Source organism: Limulus polyphemus, unplaced genomic scaffold, assembly GCF_000517525.1.
Source record: "Limulus polyphemus unplaced genomic scaffold, Limulus_polyphemus-2.1.2 Scaffold12, whole genome shotgun sequence".
NCBI classification, from domain to species: Eukaryota; Metazoa; Arthropoda; class Merostomata; order Xiphosura; family Limulidae; genus Limulus; species Limulus polyphemus.
Genome location: NW_013665622.1, coordinates 1,789,845 through 1,798,493, shown reverse-complemented (window position 1 = coordinate 1,798,493; position 8,649 = coordinate 1,789,845). Strand labels below are relative to the sequence as shown.

The 8,649-nt window shown below is 36.3% G+C and overlaps 1 protein-coding gene across 1 annotated transcript in view; it reads right to left on the bottom strand.

Moving 5' to 3' along the window:
* Nucleotides 1-5,099, bottom strand: part of LOC111085209 — a 51,658-nt gene extending 46,559 nt beyond the window's left edge. The window contains exon 1 of the mRNA XM_022382771.1: nt 5,036-5,099. The gene's annotated coding sequence lies outside the window, so the exon portion shown is untranslated. The remainder of the gene's footprint in view (nt 1-5,035) is intronic.
* Nucleotides 5,100-8,649: the final 3,550 nt, after the last annotated feature.

Here is an 8,649-nt window from a genome sequence, read left to right as displayed (position 1 = left end):
TCAACAATCGCCAGCTCTTGATCTACTCTTCTAGACTAGAAGGATGGTAGATAGTCAACAATCGCCAGCTCTTGATCTACTCTTCTAGACTAGAAGGATGGTAGATAGTCAACAATCGCCAGCTCTTCATCTACTCTTCTCAGATCGAATTGTGGGATTTAACCGTCATTTTTATAAAGCACAAGTGGATTCAATGTCCGGGGTGCGATTTTTACATTTTTTTTCAGGACTCGAACTCGAAATCTTCTGCTCAATAGTATGGCACACTAACACTAATCCTCAAAATATATATAATAAGCGTGAATGCATAATTATCATCATCATGTGAAAAGAAGCTCGAATTTATTTTGCAATTCAACAGAATTGTTTTATGTAAAAACAAAAAACATTATCGAAGCTTCTGTCATCAACAATGTAAAAACGTTTACCATAATGACAGAAAAGTCCGGTAAGCTAGAGACTGTAAGCTAGAAACTTGAAGGCCCCAAACAGTTAAAGGTTTAAAAAAAAGGCGATCTTGGTAAATTAGTAACTCCTTACCCTTAAACTTAAAAATGATTTTGACAAGTTAGTAGCTCCTTACCTTAAGCTTAAAATGAATTTGGTAAGTTAGTAAATCCTTAACTTAAGCTTAAAATTGCATTTGGCAAGTTAGTAACTCCTTACCCTTAAACTTAAAAATGAATTTGACAAGTTAGTAACTCCTTACCTTAAGCTTAAAAATGAATTTGGTAAGTTAGTAAATCCTTACCTTAAGCTTAAAATTGCATTCGGCAAGTTAGTTACTCCTTGCCCTTAAGCGTAAAATTGGATTCGGCAAGTTAGTCACTTCGTAAATTAGTTAAAATTGCATTTGCTAAGTTAGCAACTCCTTACCCTTAAGCTTAAAATTGCATTTGCGAAATTTTACAGATTATTTACCCTGGTTATTTTAAAACAAAACTAACGTGTTTATAGATTAAATATGTACATTTCTTCAAAGTTTGTAAGTGTTTGTACCTACATTTGTATGTACGTTAACCCTTTGGTTTCCTGTAGTTTTATATACGTTTCGCTTCAGCTAATGTACTAAAGTTTATATTAAATATATATAGAAACACAATTTCCTACGCATATAAATGTGACGTTTAAATTTCTCTTTGACAATATAATTTATAACTTTCACTATATATTCGTGTTCGTGCAAATAAATATAACGTATTACATAAATCCCTCAGTAACATTATAATTTATAAAGTCTTAACTATTCGTTAATTATTTTATGCATACAAATCTAATGCACTATTTAAAAGGCTTAGCAAAAATATAACAGCTTATAATCTTAACTATCTATTGATTTGTTTACGTAAGCAAATATACTATTTAAATCGCTCAGTAACAATATAATTTGTCATCTTCACTATCCATCGGTATTGTAATCATTTTTTTAATAAGTTTTATGAATAATCTTTTAGTGGAAAAGGGTTAACGCACTCCAGCAATGTCCTTGTTTATCATTGACATCAAATGATATTAGTTTTTTGCACTTAAATACAGAAAAAAGTTCTGAGTAGGAAAGTGTTTGGTTGAATTTCAATTTTGTGTATTCTCTCCTCATATATTTATCAACACTGACATGCTGAATGGTTATCTTCTCTGGTTACAACACTAACACGCTGTATGTTCATCTTATTTAATCAGAACTAACATGATAAATGTTTACCTTCTCCAGTCACAACACGAACATGCTGAATGGTGTTTATATTATCTAATCAGAACACTAAAATACTCAATGATGCCCATATTATAAAAACACTAACATGCTGAATGATGCTCATATTATCCAGTCAGAACACTGACATACTGAACGTTTATCTTTATATTTTTATTTTTTGTTAAAAGTAATGACGATAACATATAGTACAACACAGCTACTTCTATATAGTAGTTCATGGTTAATACTATTTTATATTCTGTAGTTTTTTACTCCTTTAACAAGATCCATAAATCAAGATATATAACACCATGTTTTACCACATGCAGTTATAAATAGGCTATCTTAAAATGTTTACCTGTGCTATATTTGAGCATTTGTAACGATAATTGGGTGTATTAAGGATCCAGTATTTGATTCGCAACGTAGAATAAGCCCAATCCAATTTGTAGCACAGCGTATATAGTAAGAAAGGAAAACAGAATACTGAAGATTGTTCCTTACAAATGCTCTCTAACTATACAAGGTTGATAACGTTATATTTAATTGATTTTGGAGCCTCATCTCGTCGTTACAGTCTACGTTGCCACGTCTAACGATCGTGCATTTTAACAATGGTACTGCAGCGTAGTTTCCATTTCCAAAAGCTCTCGTGTAAGGCTGGAATGTGCAAAGCACGTAATTCCTCTCTGCTACTTTCCATAAGCCATCTAGTGTATGAGGACGACGATTTCCTAGCGTCCGTTCCAACATTTTGATCACAAAAAGTCCATAGGCACCGAGTCCGGCGACGAGGCAGGTATTCCGATTCATTCGCCAGCTGTGTGAAGTATGCGAGAGCTAAATAGATATGTCGTGGAAGCAACTTGTGCACATGTGACTTATGTCACTTTTCCAGCCAGAGATAATTTTTCATTATGTTGGGTACTGCTGCCTCAGTCACATGGACGGCGTTTGCCACTGACATTTGTGTCGTGGATTCTCACCTGTTACAAGGCGCTGTATTTTGCTTACCACAGCTGGGTCTCTTTTTGAACGGTCCCTGGTTCCCCAAGTTGATCCATATTCCATTGTTTTAGAGTGTCATAAAGTACAAAGTATATATCCCCTTACAGAAATTCTATCTCCCCGATCTGAACAAACCTTTATGACATGAGTGTATGAATGTTTTGCGTCGGAAAGGGCTGTTACATATTCTTCCCAAAAGCGACTAACTTTCGGTGGCATCATACTACCTATGTAATGCCAAACAATGTAAAATGTAGTTCTGATACAATCCGCTCCACTGGGACTTTACATCGGCTGTGGTTGTCACGTGACTTACTGACTTACAAATTTCACAAGACCCTGGACCTGGGTATGATATTGCAAGTGTATTAAATGATACTCACTTTAAATGTCCTGCTGTGATGTTGGAGGTAACGTCATACAGATTTCTCAGAAAATTAAATTTAAGCTTGGACAGATTAAGTAGCCTAACAAGAAAACCGTTTTTCATCTGTTCACCTGAATGAATATTAGGATTGAAAGGTCAGTTACTAAATCTTAAATAATGTTCGAACGAGTTTGAGTGTGTATTTAAAGTTAAGCACAAAGCTACACAATGGGCTATCTGTGCTCTGCCAACCAAGGGTATCGAAACCCGGTTTCTAGCGTTGTAAGTCCGCAGACATACCGCTGTGCCACTGGGGGGGGGGCATAATGTTTATGTATTAACGTAAATTTTCCGAAAAAGGAACATTCCTTAAATATGGATACAAGTAAATCTACTTGTATTTGCAAAGCATGAATATTCTTGAATAAATTAACGACTTCATATTTTATACGTATATATATATATCTTTAATTTTTGTTACTTTAAAAAGTGTAATGTGAAAGGTAAGGGTGACCAGTTCGTTATACAATAAAGCCCGGTTCACACTCAATCATAAACTAAATACTAAGTATTTATATGGTAACTTTACACATATCTAAAAATGTAGTTAAAATCTCAAAAGGTCATATTTAGGTGTGACGTTAGTCGGTAGTTTCACGAATATAACATTTGTCATTGTACGAGGTTCAATCCTATTCTGAGAATCCAACTGGTATAGAAAGAAAAAAAGGTCTTCACAGTTTTATAGTCTGTCTGCACAAGACTGGCTTTGCATCTGTCTTGCTATTATTTATACAGGTTGAGAGGTATATTATATTTCCTGTACACTGTTGATCACGAGCGCAATGTTTACGATCTTTCGCAGACCATACAATGGGAGTGAGTAACATAAGCTATTGACGTTACACAAGAACAGTCTGTGTGTGTGTGTGTTGTTGACAGTAATATAACGTTTCCCTAGACAATACATTTGTAAGCCCAGTCTTTAAGAACTTAATGATTACAACTTGTAAAGTAATAGAAACAAGTAATTACAGTCATTTCAGTGCCTTTCCAAAAAAAAATCTTTCATGAGTAACGAACGTGACAGATCCATGTGAAGTCCGCCACTTTGTTTATTACAACCTAATGGTGATTAGGGAGCTCGATTCGCAATCTGCGGGTCGCAGGTTCGAATCCCCGTCCCTCCAAATATGCTCGCCCTTTCAGCCATGGGGGCGTTATAATGTCGCGGTCAATCCCACTATTCGGTGGTAAAAAAAGTAGCCCAAGAATTGGCGGTGGGTGGTGATGACTAGCTGTCTTCCCTCTAGTCTTACAGTGCTAAATTAGGGACGGCTAGCGCAAATAGCCCTCGTGTAGCTTTGCGCGAAATTCAAAACAAACAAACATACAACCTAATATTTCCGTCACAGAATTTTTACAAGTCACACTGTTGTTCCTCAAATTTATATACAAATTATGAGGTCCTGATAATATAAATATTGTATCAAAAGTTATAGCCTTTAGCATGCTGTTATAACTAGCCCTCATTAAACGACTGTCAGGATGTTGCATTCGGTGATGATTCACTCAAGTCTACCTAGTATAAGCAGAGATAGAGTTAAAAAGCTATGAAATAAAAATTGAGAAAATTATATGTGATAAAGTGCATGCATAATTTAATATTTACGTACGCAAGTGTTTGAAAATGCCAACTGGAATTGTAACTAATCGCTCAGGGGCCAGGCTTCCTATCACAAACACTTCAGTTTAAATACATAAGCTAAATTGATTTGGGACATAGATCGAGTGCGTGGGGCATACACACATAACAACTGCAATATACGAAGTTATGAAGGGAAGACAAGTAACACATTTTGTTAAATAAACTGTGTTCTCAAGTGGGGAAGAAAGGATAAACATGGTACAAGCATTTCGTGTCTTGTGAAACATTAAAGGCCGCGAACTGACATCAAAATCCTTACCGGTAATTTCTTGTCTTGTTTCACTCGGAACTTCTAACGGTCGAATCAACCTGTCCTTCCCGCCATCGACAGATGTTCGTTAGAAACGCGTACGTTTTGTTTCAAGCACGTGCGCACGCCTTACACAGGGACAGGTAGCAGCTGCGCCACTGTGGCGACGTCTCGTGGAGCATGCTCAGTGGTATAAATGAATGGAGTCTCAGGTGAATGTGCTCTTTGCGTCTCATGCTTTTGCTAGGCTCTTGAGCTGCTCTTCCCAACGATTCCTGACAGGACCATAAGACTTGCTACACCACTCCTCAAAGCTGCAGTTCAACTCTTGTGGTACTGTCAGCCTAACAACAAACAAAATCATAGTAAAATAAACCACCAGTTTTACTCTAAAGACCCTCATCAGGATCACCATGGCTACGTTAAACATTTGCAAGTGTCAAACTAAAACTCCACATGTCCGTTAATTCACAAGCTAAGTTTTCATACTTATGCCCGTTGGAGTGACGTAGCCTCCTGAAAAAATCTAGGCATATTGATCACATATTATTTTTCAGCTTTTCGTATATAATAATCTCGTTTTGTATAATTTAATAAAAAAAAACAATAAAACTTCTAAAAAAACATCTGATTTGTTTTAATGACCATTTGATTAAAAATTTAGATCATTTTCAGCTTTTTAATTTACTTGCCCCCTAACATTTTCTGCCCCCGAGTGGGAAAATCTGGCTACGCCACTGGCACGTTGTAGAATAAAGCATAAAAGCATGGCATCTTACTTATCCATTTTTAAAATTTACGTTGCGAGTTCGCACGTTGATATTTAGTTCTGATCTATGTAAGTAGCGTTTTTTGATAAAAATTCAGTATTAATTACCTCTGGTTCAACTTTTTGGCATTTTGAGTCAACAGTGACCATAAAACAATCAATATACACACACTCAACTTGTTTTCAAAGTAACTCAATGTATGGCGTGTTACGCTACGTAACCGATTACGGGATTTAAGTTCTTTTCCAAACAACTGAATTATTCACGAAGATGACTGGTTTTGTCATGCCAAATTCGTTGTTCCTCTTCAAAAAATATGAGTATTAAAATAAAAGATATACAGAGAACTGCTAATAGAGTTAAAGTAACTGAAAGCCAGTACGTAGCATCTATGCGTTTCGGTACCAACGCAACAAAAATGTAGTAATTAATGCATTTTGTTTGTGACTATTGACGATTGGTAAAAATATTCGTAACAAATTCTGCGTTTGATTCGATTGTAGGTTTAATGTATTTCATTAGCTGAAAACCACTGCAGACTTTATTTGACATTATCTTTTGTTTGCTACACGATGGGTTACCTCAACTGTGCCCACGATGAATATCGAGTCCCGGTTTTTGGAGTTATAAGCCTTCAAACCTACCGCCGAGCTACTAGGAATGGGACTTCAATATACTAAGAAAATGTAATCTAAGTCAAAGTGCTAAAAAATCAAAAATATTCCATATACCTTTTTTAGCATCATAAGGAAGATATTTAAAATAATAACAATAAACTAACAGGTTAGCTGGAAAGTTTTAAAAAGAAATCGTGATCTTGTGGAAGCTTCAAAAAAAACATGTTTGTTTACTTGATGCCCTAAAGCAAATAAAACGAGTAATATTTTAAATAAATTTGAACAATAAAGTAATTTTACTATCTCAACACAGCAATGCAAATACTCATGCGAAAGAGGGTTACAATTTTATCGGTTTTTCGCCTTACACTTGGGGTACTGTCAAGTATGTCTGAGATATGCTAGAAATGATAAATAATATCAAATTGGAAGCTTACTTATGCTTAGTTTAGTCTGAATTTCGCGCAAAGCTAATCGAGAGCTATCTGCACTAGCCTTCTCTATTCCAGCAGTGATGTAAGGCAGCTATCCAACACCATCCACTGCCGACTCTTGGGTTTCTCTTTTAACAACGAACAATGAGAATGACTGTCAGATTATAACGCCCTCATGGCTGAAAGAGATAGCATGTTCGGTGAAAGGGATTCGAACCCGTGACCCGTAAGTTGCGTGTCGAGCGCCCTAACCACCAGACCTTGCCAGGCCTCAAATCTGGACGCTCACACAAATATGCAAGCTCGATCAGAACTTACATTAAATCTTATATGGACAAGATCCGTTTCGGTCTTCGTACTGAGGTCTTATTGTTATGTCGTCCGTTGTGAATTTCATGAGGATGTGCCCCATGGAAGAAGATTCAACGTCACAATTATTTACTTCATCTGTACTATCTTTAAAACCTGCCAAATCAGATACTAACAAGCAAACACAGGTTAAAAGAGCAAATTTTGAGGAATTTACAAACTCCCAATCCTGGCCAGGTGGTTAGGGCGCTCGACTCGCAATCTGAGGTTCGCGAGTTCGAATCCCCGTCACACCAAACATGCTCGCCCTTTCAGCCGTGGGGACGTTATAAGTGACGGCCAATCTCACTATTCGTTGGTAAAAGAGTAGCCCAAGAGTTGGCGGTGGGTGGTGATGACTAGCTGCCTTCCCTCTAGTCTTACACTGCTAAATTAGAGACGGCTAGTGCAGATAGCCCTCGTGTAGCTTTACGCGAAATTCAAAACAAACAAACTCCCAATCCCTACCAAACTATCTATGTTTGACTTTAACGTGTGACTACCCTACCATACCAGTACGCGTAACTCGTTCACATTTTTCTAACACAATTCTATTTTACACTTTTACCAACAGGTATTATGTATCAACATTAACGAAAAACGCGTTTTACATAATTTTGCTGAAAAAATCAATAGATTATCAAAAATATTATTTACTTTACTTTTTATAAGTTATCCTACAGTATTTTTAAATAATTTTTTTAAAGGACTGGTCAATTTTGTTCAATAAAAACTGTGGGTTAAATCAGTTTCGAGAAATGGCCCTCTCCAGTATCCCTGGGCTACGCTAAAAAAAAGGGGGCAAAAATGGTCTTTTATTAAAAATGGAGAAAGAGATAGCATTAATTTAAATTAACGTCGATTCTAACTCATCTGTCCTCCGTCGGGTCAGCGGTAAGTTAACGGACTTACAACTCTACAAACCGACGTTTGATTCCCCACGGTGGACAGAGCACATATAGCCCCTTCTGTAGCTTTGCGCTAAAACAAACAGGTCCAGCGTATTTCATTTCACTGCTAGTCTGTGCTAGAAAATGATATTCTAGCAAACTTAAGCTATGTCTTTCAGCAATAATTTTCTCTCATTATGGTTCACGCAACCCGCCAGATTCATAATCTGGCCACAACCGAATCAGTTGTAATTTTCATATGCTAATTTGACATATTTTAAACTTTGAAGTTTTAAGTGAAGCCAATTCATTGCAAGAAATGAAAGTAAAATAGGTAGAGATCGATAACCCTTCAATTTTTATTTGAGTGATTTGAGTTTAATATATCAGTACCCCTCACATTTAAACAATGTCAGATATGAGAATAATTTACAACCTTTATATACTGTTATTGAATTTACGTAGCTTTCTCTGATCAGATTCAAAATTTTCGCTATTGATCAGATGTGGTCGCATTATGAGAGTGATAGTGAATCCCGGTTACGTGTTTGTTTGTTTGTTTGT